The sequence below is a fragment of the Prinia subflava genome, chromosome 3 (genome assembly GCF_021018805.1).
Source record: "Prinia subflava isolate CZ2003 ecotype Zambia chromosome 3, Cam_Psub_1.2, whole genome shotgun sequence".
Lineage (NCBI taxonomy): Eukaryota > Metazoa > Chordata > Aves > Passeriformes > Cisticolidae > Prinia > Prinia subflava.
In genome coordinates this window covers 103,381,006-103,393,647 of record NC_086249.1, presented here as the reverse complement: position 1 = coordinate 103,393,647, position 12,642 = coordinate 103,381,006, and positions in this window count along the sequence as shown.

Genomic DNA, 12,642 nt, shown 5'->3' with positions numbered 1-12,642 from the left:
CCTGATGGTCACACTATTCCTGACACAGGCCAGGTGCCATTGGCCTTCTTGGTCCCCTGGGCACCCCTGGGCTCGTCCAGCTGTGACTCAGACCATGGAATTCGGGGTCTCACCCTGGTACTGAGATGCTGCAGATGGAAGGAAGGAGCCTGCACCCTTTGCTGTGTCACAGGATTGGAGAAGAGGCTGTTCCCACCTGCATCACCCTTCCCTCCTATCACAGCTCTGAAGGTCAATAAAGCTCACCTTTGTTTGTTACACTGGGTATCAGACTCGGGGTGATTGTTCCAGGCAGCCAGTGTGTGTCATTTAATCTGGCAGGTTGGGCAACAGATAGAGGACAATGTGTTTTAAAGCCAGGATAATAGCAGTTCTTTGCAAAGCTCCATTTAAAAAAGAGTCTACAGAGACATTTAATTACTTTCAAAAGACACGGGACATGAAGCCTGTTCTCAAGGCTTTATTCCACATGGACTTCTTCCTGCTTAATTTACTCTGGATTAAACTAAACAATGGCCTTCCCTGAATGAGAACATCTTTGTATAAATAAATCAGGAATAAGAAAGAGCTGTGTGTAGAGACAAGCCCATGGGTCACCTCTATGACCCAACTCTGCTCTATCTGGTCTCCTGGATATCACCTTGACCTGTTCCTTGCTTTTATTTGGGATTCAGCCCTCAGTGGATCAGCCTGGGGAATGTGCCATGCTCTCAAGGAGCTCTGTTTAAACTGAAGGGATTTGGTGAACCGGGGCCCTGGACATTTCTGGAAGAGTGCACAACTTTGTTCACAGCAGATATTTTATTCCTCTAATGATACATTTCATTCAAAGCCCTGTTTCACTGGGAAGATGGTGAAAGTAAAGCAAGACAAAACCCAGCTTGCACTTAGCTGGCAGTTAAATTTAACCAAAAAAAATAAAATTCACATTTAAAGTGCTTATAGGACTGGATCCCCAGACTCTGAGCTTTTTCTTCAAGTGTAGGAAGGCTGGAAAAGGACACCAGAAGAGCTTGTCTTCAAGAGGCAGAAAAAGAAGCCAGCAAGGGAATTCCAGAGCAGTCAGGTCAAAAGAAAGGAAGAAAGGAAGAAAGGAAGGAAGGAAGGAAGGAAGGAAGGAAGGAAGGAAGGAAGGAAGGAAGGAAGGAAGGAAGGAAGGAAGGAAGGAAGGAAGGAAGGAAGGAAGGAAGGAAGGAAGGAAGGAAGGAAGGAAGGAAGGAAGGAAGGAAGGAAGGAAGGAAGGAAGGAAGGAAGGAAGGAAGGAAGGAAGGAAGGAAGGAAGGAAGGAAGGAAGGAAGGAAGGAAGGAAGGAAGGAAGGAAGGAAGGAAGGAAGGAAGGAAGGAAGGAAGGAAGGAAGAAAGAAAAGAATTATATAAATATTTAATTGATTTAATTATATCAATGAAAAAAATAAAAATATCCTTACAGTTGGCCAGGCTGACAAACAACAGTCAGTACTAGTTTTATTCAGAATAAATCTAGTGCAACCAACCTGATTTATCTTTTTGTGGCAAGGTAACCGGTCTCATGTAATTCCTTCTCTCCTGTGTGTGTATGTCAGCAGGGGCACCCCTTCTTGCTCATTGTCTTGTAGTATTTCCCAGTCCTTTCAGAGAACAGGATTCAATCCAGTGCTTCAGCTTGGTCTTTTTAGAATAAAATGCTCCTGAAGGGTTGCTTGGCATGAGTGAACCCAAGCAGCCTGGTGTTCAGCAGGTCACAAGGCACCTTTGTGTCCTGTATGTTAGAGCTAAAATATTTTGCTTTTACATTCTGTGAACAGACAGCAGCTGGCAGCTAGGCAATAGCTTTAAAATTGATATAAACCAGCACTAATTGCAAAACTATTAAACAAAAATCCATCTATTTGTCCACTCTGCAAATATTTAGCTATGTTGGGCTTTTTTCTACACAGATGGTGCAATAGTGCAGCTGGGTTGAGCCAACCCAAGGCTCTGAAGGAGGCTGCCATCCCTTTCTTGTGCTCCTGTTCACAGGGCTGCATTTGCACTCACTGTGGTTGGACAGTGACTGAATCAGCTCAGTGATCTCACTGAAAAAAAACCCCTCCCTTGGTTTTCAATCAGATCAGAAAGCTGGCCTGACTTACCGGGTGCTCCTTAATGCCAACAGCGAGCAGGAGAGTGGGCTGGGAGGAAACCGCCTCGGCCAGGAGGTGATGAAAGGGGCAGGGCTGCAGGCTGGGAAGAGGCTGGAATTCCCTGCTGATCCCTGGAAGGGGCTGCAGGCTGGGGAGGTGCTGGAATTCCCTGCTGATCCCTGGAAGCAGCTGCAGGCTGGGAAGAGGCTGGAATTCCCTGCTGATCCCTGGAAGGGGCTGCAGGCTGAGAAGAGGCTGGAATTCCCTGCTGATCCCTGGAAGCAGCTGCAGGCTGGGAAGAGGCTGGAATTCCCTGCTGATCCCTGGAAGGGGCTGCAGGCTGGGAAGAGGCTGGAATTCCCTGCTGATCCCTGGAAGGGGCTGCAGGCTGGAATTCCCTGCTGATCCCTGGAAGCAGCTGCAGGCTGGGAAGATGCAGGAATTCCCTGCTGGTCCCTGGAAGGGGCTGCAGGCTGGGAAGAGACTGGGATTCCCTGCTGATCCCTGGAAGCAGCTGCAGGCTGGGGAGGTGCTGGAATTCCCTGCTGATCCCTGGAAGGGGCTGCAGGCTGGGAAGGTGCTGGAATTCCCTGCTGATCTCTCTTAAAGCCCCCTCACAAACCGAGCACAAGTGTGGTGTGGAGATGGAAATGAACGCTGGGAAGGCAGGGGGAATTCTGAAACCAGCTTCTACTGAGGAATTTTTTTTTGGGAAGCAAGCTGCAGATAATCCTGCTGAAGTCAGTTAATGCCTGAAGTTTCAGCTCCCATGTTTTTCAGATTCTGTGCTGCCTACGTCTGTAGTTCTGAGCCTCATATTAAGTGCTGCTGAGCTCTCTTCACAGAGCAGGGAGACAAAACAAATCCTTTTCCTGCTGAAGACCAAGGACAACTTTTAGGCCCAAAAGCACAAACAAGGGTGGCTGAAGGGAGGAACAAGAAGGATGGGACCTCACAACCTGAAGCTGTAATTGGACAATTAAACCCCAATATGCAAATGGACCAAAACTTATGAAAATGTAAGACCTCATGACCAGTTACCCATTTTTTGTGACCATTTTGGGTCCACTTTGGTGCAGCCCTGGCCAGGCTCTTGTCCTGCCCAAGGTGGATCCTCAAAGGCCTTTCAATAAATCCCTGCTTTATTCTCCAGCTCTGTCCAGTCTCTGTTCCAGGTCAGCCTTCCCAAGGCATCACAATGACACGCTGCTCTGGACTGCTCTGGGCACGTGTCTGAGTTTTTGTGAGTTCAGAGCTGAAGGTGATGGCAGTTCTGCCTGCTCAGTACCTCAAGAGTCAATTCCTTTATCATTTGAATGCACAAAAGTTAAGCCAGGAATTAAAAGGCAGCTTGAGGACCACACTTGGGCCTTCAGCAGAGTGGTTTTAGTGCTCCTAATAGGTGAACAAATGAGAAGACAGGTTAATAAAAACCCTGTGGCTTCCTTGTAAAGATGAGAACTCTTCTTTTGAGGCACATCATCATTTGCTACAGATCCCATAAGCTCCTTGCTGTAGACAATAACAGAACAAACTCTGTATTTGATGTGATCTAGTGAGAAAATTACTGGTTTGGGCTTTAGGTAGGCTTTGCAGATTGCTTTTAACAGGTCTTATTTAATGGAATTATATGCTAAAAACCGTATCAGGGCAACCACTCCTCTCCCAGACACCAAACTTTAAAGCCTGTCCAAAATAATTTCACTGCTTAGTGAACCAGCTTTGAGATTCTTTTTTCCCAGAGACAAATCCTGTGGTTTTTCTCTAGTGCTTTCTTAGAAACTACTGAACTCTCTTTGCTAACCTTCTTCCTCTGTGAGGATAATAAAATATCTATTTCTGCATTCCTAATTGAGAAGTATTAAACAACCCAAATTTTACATGCACCCTGTTATCAGTTCTATTTATGATGGAGAAATATGAAATGTGAAAAAATAGTGATTAAAAAAAAACCCCAAAAAGATCAATCTTGTTTGCATTAGCAGCAAATGAATAACTTGGTTGTTTGTGTGGTATTTGGAGAGGAGTGCCCAGTTTGAAATTTTAATTCTTAAACCCCTGAGAACAGAAAATGCATTCTGCATGATTTCCCCCAGCTTGGTCTTGCTCTGCTTCTTGGCAGCCACGCTCATTTCTGGGTACATTTTTGGGGTACATTTTTCAGGTACATTTTTGGGGTACGTTTTGGGGGGTACATTTTTGAGGTACATTTTTCAGGATACATTTTTCAGGTACTTTTTGGGGTAAATTTTTTGGGGTGCATTTTTTGAGATACATTTTTTGTGGTATGCTTTTCTGGGTACATTTTTGGGGTACAATTTTAGGATACATCTTTTGGGGTACATTTTTTGGGGTGCTTTTTCTGGGTACGTTTTTCTGGGTACATTTTTTGGGTACATTTTTCAGGTACATTTTTGGGCTACATTTTTTGGGGTACATTTTTTGGGTAGATTTTCTGTCGTATGTTTTTTCTGGGTACATTTCTGGGTACGTTTTTCTGGGTACATTTTTTGGGTACATTTTTCAGGTATGTTTTTGGGCTGCATTTTTCGGGGTACATTTTTTGGGATACATTTTTGGGGTACATTTTCTGTGGTACATTTTTCTGGGTACATTTTTTGGGATACGTTTTTTGGATATGTTTTTGGGGTACGTTTTTTGGGGTGCTTTTTTGGGATACATTTTTTGGGTACATTTTTCAGGGAACGCTTTTCTGGGTACATTTCTGGGGTACATTTTCAAGGTACATTTTTCGGGGTACATTTTTGGGATACATTTTTCGGGGTATGTTTTTTGAGTACATTTTTCAGATACATTTTTGGGATACATCTTTGGGGTACATTTTTCAGGTGCATTTTTGGGGTACATTTTTCAGGGTACTTTTTCTGGGTACATTTTTCAGGTACATTTTTGGGCTACATTTTTCAGGTACATTTTTTGGGTACATTTTTCGGGTATGTTTTTTGGGTTATGTTTTTCAGTTACTTTCTCAGGGTACTTTTTTCTGGGTACATTTTTTGGGATACATTTTTGGGGTATTTTTTGGGATACATTTTTTGCGTACATTTTGGGGGGTAGGTTTTTTGGGGTACATTTTCCAGGGTACATTTTTCGAGGTACATTTTTCACGATACATTTTTGGGGTATTTTTTGGGGTACATTTTTCGGGGTGTATTTTTTGGGATACATTTTTTGGGTACATATTTTGTGGTATGCTTTTCTGGGTACATTTTTGGGCTACATTTTTTGGGTACATTTTTGGGGTACATTTTGGGGGGTACATTTTTGAGGTACATTTTTCAGGTACATTTTTGGGTACATGTTTCTGGGTACATTTTTCAGGTACAATTTTTTGTACATGTTTCTGGGTACATTTTCCTGGGTACATTTTTCAGGTACATTTTTGGGGTACATGTTTCTGGGTACATTTTCCTGGGTACATTTTTCAGGTACATTTTTGGGGTACATGTTTCTGGGTATGTTTTCCTGGGTACATTTTTCCCGTACATTTTTCCCCTGCTGCCGGCTGCGCCGCAGGGCTCCATCCTCCGCGGGCACGGTCGGGAGCGCTTTTGGGCAGCACTGCCAGCTCCTCCTGCCCTCGCAGAGCCCAGGGCCAGAACGCAGCACCAAATTGCAGCGGGATGGAGCTGCCAGAGCCTTTCCGTGCCGAGCCGAGCTGAGCCGGCTCCTTATCTGATGCTCTGGCTCCGCCAGGACCGGTCCCGCTGACTCACCCGGCTGTTTTTCAGGCTGCATCCCACGAATCCCGGCAGAGGATGCCTGTTGGAGTCTAGAACATCCCTCTGGCCACCCTGGAGGGTTTGGAGATCGGACAGGGGGGTCTGGGATCTGTACAAGGGGGTCGACCAGCTCACACAGAGCCCAGGAGGACAGTGCCTCTGATCCCTGTCCATGGGAATGAATGCCCACATTGTATGAAGAATCACAAGCTGGGAGAATTCAAAATAAGTAGTATTTAGTTTATCATAGAATGTAAATGTAGAATCTAGGATTCTCAGTATATGGGGTTGAAGAAGCAAGATGGAGGGATTAGGGAGTGGCCCCTGTGCTCCTTGTTCTTGCTCTCGTCCCCCATTTTCTGCTGAGTTGGATCTCAAGGATTGGTTTAGAGTAGAAATGACATGTTAGCATAGGTAGTAGGCATTGGTACAATTTTGTAAATAAAAAGTTCATTTTGGACGGTGGTTGGGTCAGGGGTACCGTACTTAAGGTACAGGGCTCTCTGATCCGCCCAGTCCCCCGCGTGTCCTGCTCTGCTGGGGATGCCTCACAGAGCTGAGAAAGAACTGAGATAATGAAGAATAAACAACCTTGGAAATGTGCACTGGCGGACTCAGCTTGTCATCTCTACCTCTGGTGTGAAACACTTAGGGCAAAGAGAAGACTGAAAACCTGATTACCTCTGGGAACAGCAACTCAGAGGAAACTCCCAGGGAACAGCAACCTTGGAGGAACCCTTAGTACCTTGGGGAATACCAACCCCAAGGAGAATCTCAGGGAATCAACAACCCTGAGAGATGCCTTTGTTATAAATGAAGAGGTCCCAAAAACATCCAAGTTAAAATTTAGCAGCAATTTTAATTGAGATGAATATAATTAAATAAAAGGATACATTCAAATAAAAATGTATTTCATTCTTTATAAAAATAATTTAACAGTAAATGGACCTGGTATCAATAAAGCATGAGCAAAAGGCTGGCTGGCCAGGCCAGGGTACATGTGCAGGGTTCAGGACCCTACCCCATGTACCAATCAAAGCCTATTTCATCTATACTTTTATACTGTAGCCAACACCCCATCTCTTCCCATCTTCGATTGTCTCCTCCCAGTTTCAATTCTTGAAGTTTGTGTCACCTTCTTCATCGCCCATGCTCCCGTTGTGTTTGAGGGGCTTCGACTCCTTGTGGTGGTCGCAGGTGATGAAGGCTACTCCTCTTCCTTGTATGTCCTTTGTATGACCTTGCTCGTTATATGTGTGTGCCTAAATACTTAAGTACCATTATAACAAAAAAAGAAATGAACATCTGGACATTTGGGCTTATCTCAGTGTTCCTCGACTCTTGTCAATCCCCTTTTTAGCATCTTCAAGGACACTTCTCTCTAACTGTCCTTGGTCTCATGTCCTGTTCTCATAGTATTTTGCCAAGGAAAAGAAAGTTTCTAACACTAGGGCTTTATCTATAGTTAGTTTCACTAATGTTTCTAATAATGATTAAGCATACAGTTACAATTTTGACTAACCTATTGATATTTAGTAATATTAAGTGTATATTATTACAATTTAGCACGAACCATGCTCATTCATTACACCCTGTTCGTGGTGGAGCCGCTTCCTCCTGGCAGGCAGGGGATGGAGAAGGAGAAGGACGAAGGGATTGGAGTGGAACAAACCCCGTGGGATTTGGGAGCGTTCAGTGCCCGCTATGGGACAGCGCCGAAAAAATCAACTTGCTTGCTGCGGAATATCAACTTCAGGCTCACTTAGGAAATCAGGAACAACCTAAATTCTGCTCTTCAAACCCGAATTGATACACAGGCAGTCGTTTCGGTACAAAAAAATTAAAATTTGCTGTCAAAATCGGGGGGGAAAGGCGCGTCTTTTCACAGGAATGCTCTCAAATGGGTGTTTTATTTTCTACACTCACACAAGTGTCTTGGGGTGCTAATAATCTTTACAAAAGCTTATTAAAATCTAAACAAAATATTATTAAAATTTTAACACAGGGTTATTAAAAATATTAACACAAAATCTGGGAAAATGCTGAAAAAAGCCTGAAACTCGTCATTGTTAACTACTGTTGTCTGCTAGAGACACAGGTGTTAGCAAAACCTCTATATGCAAAATAACACAAAACTGTAAATGCTCAAATAGATTACTGACCAAAAAAAAAAAAAAAAAAAAAAAAAAAAAAAAAAAAAAAAAAAAAAAGTGACTTATATCTCTGAAACCCCTTGAGTGAATGCAAAATGTAAATAATAATGAAATAAGCCAGGTACTTAAGCAATAGTAGAATGGAACTCGAGAGCATCATTAAGCAACATAACCAAGAGCAATTACTTTAAAAAACATTTTCAAAAACAGCTCTCCATTAATAAGTTATCATCCCACTCAGTCTGACCCCACAGTCAATTTTGTCTCACAAAACACATTTAATAGGCTCACACGACGAGGTGGAAATTTTGGACTTGCAGGTTGTAATCTTGCTCATCCTCAGCTCCACAGCACAAGTACAAATCAAATAACACCGTGTTATTTGCCATAATAATAATATTTAATCTGAAACCTTGAGTGGCCTTGGTGTAAATTAACCTTGTGCAGCCTGCACCAAAGGCAGCAGCCTCCCCATCAGGCGTGGGGAGTAAAATGTGAGATATTGCATTAGAGACTCCTGTAAAAACCTGGAAAAGGCTCCTGTGTGTTTTGGCTGACTGATGCTTTCCATCTCCATCCCAAAGGACTCTTTCTTTGGGAAGGGTTAACTCCTCTGCTCCTTGCAGGCTTTGATATTTAGCAGGGGAAATCCCAGGGGCTGTGGTGGTATCCATTGCCCAGGGACACCTGAGTCAGCCCTGCCTGCGCTGGGGAGTTTTGAAAATGCTGCCTCCCTAATCCAGATTAAAATCCTCCAGATTAAAATCCCCCAGATTAAAATCCCCCAGATTAAAATCAGGCTGACACCCACACGTGTCTGGCCTTCCCCCTCTGCACAGATGGCTCAAGCATCATTCAAGGCTAACTTTTATCTGTATTAGTTATTTGAGACTCAGCTGTAATTAATATAGGAAACCCTGCTGTCAGTTTTTGCTTCCTTTTTTATTGCACAGTTTGAGAATTCTCTGCAAATCCACTTCCCACACAGCCCGGTGTATTTAATGAGATTAAAACCTGAGCACGGGGACCTCATAAATTTAAATTATAACACGATGTGTGCTAAGATTGTGCTACTAGAGTTTTACAATACTAATGATTTTTGTACTTTTTATATTGATATAAAATTTAAGGTTTACAGGTTTTGTATGTGGTTTAAAAGAGGTTTGCTATTAGTTACAGTTTTGGTGTAGTTTATGTTTGTGTGTTTGTTTCTTTGGGGGTTTTTTTGAGTTGTTAACATGTTTTTGTGCTTGATATGGTTTTACTTTTTTGTTGGAATTTACTTGCATTTTGCATTTGTAGAAACACAAGTAAGTTTTAAAATTTAGGTCAATAGGGGATTTTTTTAGGTTAATAAATAAAATATATTTTAAATTTGTCTTGATTTTGGATTTTTTAAATTAAAACCTAATATTTAAATTTATTCAATTTAAAATCTAATATTTAAAAAAAGCAGCTGCTTTTGAGGCAGGAATAGCCAAGGGAGGAGATTTTTACACCTTCCCCTTTTATTGTGACTATATTTGTGACAGGGCTTAGAAATTCCTTTGCAATATTTCCATTGTAATGAGAAAGTCTCTCTAATAACTCCTGAAATACTTTTGAAGTCACTAAATAAAGCTAAGAAACCTGCCAAAATTTTTATATTCTTTTATACAGCTAAGAAATGTGTCAAAAGTTTTTATATTCTTTTATACATCTCACAAGCTGTTAGCTAATTTCTAATAAATAACTTTGTGAGCTACTAAAAAATGGGATGTTTTACTTAGCAACTCAAACTCTTTGTCTCATGCATTGGCTCAACATTTTCCCCACTATCTGTATGTTTTTAATAAATAAATAATCACATGTATATGCTATATGAATATCAGAAGTTAAAAGTTTCTTCTTAGAAAGGTTATAAATGAATTTATTGTATGTGCTTAGCGTTGTGTTGATCTTGCATATATTCTCTGATCACATCAGAATGATTTAACAAGAGAGCTGAGAAAACACAGTGTTATATATGAGATTTGACAAGGATAAAAATGAAAGCTTTAACACTTGCTTTAAGACAGCAAACCTCTTCCAAAGAGTAAAAAACCTCATCTTTTTTCATAGTAAAAATCCAATCAAATACTGTTTTTCTAGAAATCTATCTGAATTCCCAAGCCCAGTTCCATTCCATCTCTGCCAAAACTATTTTGACTTGGTCAAGATTTACTTATTTGTCACCATCTAGAGATCTTGACCCAAACCTTGCCTGCATCCAACCTCCAGTGACTTTCATTGCCATCTTTATGTCCAAGGGGAAAAAAAAATGGAAAATAATGAAAACACAAACTACAAACAGAGCGTTTGCAGCAGAAAATAAGAATAACATCTAATTAGATTGCCAAAACTGATAATGTCAGCAATTCAAAGATTAATTAGGTTGTTGTTTACTGTGTGGCACTCAAACAAAAGACACTCTCTGTGATGGAACACCTGCAAGAGGGCTTCCATAAATAGTTTTTATCAAATATGCAGCATGTAAGAGAAAATAAGAGATACATATTCATCATAATATTTTATTTGTTGGATTTTCTTGTCCCAAAATGGAGGGAACAGCTTGTTTATACTACAGAGGCTGTTCATATATTTCTGTACTCTCTTCTGTGGATACAATTTGCAGGGCTAAAAAATTTTTTCTAACAACACCAATGACAAGATTTTCACAGTTGTAAAAACCATAAAAGCAAGAAATCCTTTTTATTTCCTTGGTTTAACCATCCTAAGTTTTACTTGTTGGAAGACTTAAAGCAAAGTAGTAAATTGTTTCACACTCAGAATGCCTAAAATGGAACCAAACTTTAAAAATCTTTAATTATCAGGATCTCCAAATCAGAATGTTTTAGAAAAAAATACTTTACGATCTGAGCAAGAATCAGCTGGTAACATACCTGAAATGAGAATAACTGCTGAGTTTATGAGCTTTTGGAAGATGTTGAGCCAATGAATAACTCCAGGAGAAGTGCTTTGACAGATGTGGAATTTATATTTCAGAATTACTCTTGGAAAGGGAGACTGTTAGAGTCATGAAAGGCTTGCACATATATATGACAAAAATTAATCCCCTGTTGAAAAGGGGAAACCCACACTAAATAGCTGAAGAAGTTTTGAAGTAGCTGTCTGGAATATTTCCAGTTTGTGGTTGTTACAACCCCAGTGAACGTGGAAATTCTCTGCACTGCCCATTGCTTCTGCAGATCCCCACGAGCAGGGTGACAGCAGATCCCACTAATATATTCATTTTCCAGCAGAGGAGTGATCACAGCCCAGGAAGCTGAAGGAACAGGCTGCAAGCATGCATAAATTACAGCAGCCCAAACTGAATTTTAATGTGTGGCCACACTCACATGATTAAAAGTTTCCCTATTTTCAGGTAACATATTAGTTCTAAGTATGGAGTACCAGTCCAGAAAGGTGATGTTGGATTTTAATCCCTGAAATACTTTGCTGTTGAGATCAGAATTGGCATGTGGGTTTCCTTTTTTCCTTAAAAAAAAAAAAAAAAAGGGAGGTGGGAGGAGGTTGGCCAGAGTTCAAGACTCTGAGAATGCAACTGCATGTGGCTGCAGTAAGTACTCAAAAGGGAAAATCAGGTATTTGCATAACACTCCCAAGAGTCCCAGAAATGTGTGCAAATAAATGCTGGATTTGATGCAAAAAGAAAATATTTCATTAATTCACTCGAAACCAAAGGCACATCAATTTGAAACTCCAGTCTCATTTAGAGAAATTTGTTTTATCCTGCTGTTCATTACACTCACCACATGAACTCTCTTGCAGGGCTGTCTCAAGGCTGGTGAAGTCCATGAAATAAAACCACATCCTCCAACATCACAGCTGTGGGGACCTGAATCACTTTGTGTTTCAACATGTTTGTGTGGATCAGAGGCACTCTTAAAGCTGAAAACAAAGTAAAACAAATAACAGATACAACAGCACAGAGGAAGAGCCTTGTGGTTAATGTTTAGGACTGCGAGGTAGAAACTTTTGGCTCTGACAATGACAAGTGAAAGCAGAATATGTATAAATTGCTTCTCTGCCTCAGTGTTTCCACCTGTGGAAAGGGGATAGTACAGACATCTCTTTGATGTGCTCTTAATTTCTTTTTCCATTCCTTCTTTCTTCCCACACATCCACACCATGCCCAAATCCAGGTTATTTTTCCACAACTATTACCCTTTCTTTATGTTCATATAGAGAAAATTCTTGCCCATTACCAATCGTCCTCTTTGGTCTGGAAATTCCAGTTATTTCCTTCTATCCACACACAATGTGAACTCAAAAGTACTTAAATATTGATGCATTTTATGCCATTTCCAGCATCCAAAGCTCAGGCCTCTCATCTTCTCAGGAAAAGTTAAAATAATTTGCCAGTGCTTCTATGTGCAGCTTGGTTTGTCACATCCCCCATGGCACGAGCCTTGAATTTTCTTACCTGCTGTCACAGAGGTGACAATGGTGTCAAAATTGGATGTGTGAGGTGGCACCTGTGCTCACCACCCCACAAAGGCTGTAGGTAACAGAGTTAACTAGAAAAGATAATGGAGAGAAAAACATACTTTCTGTTCTTTATCACAGCTTCACCGGGATTTTGGTGAAAAAAATAAAAAAGAA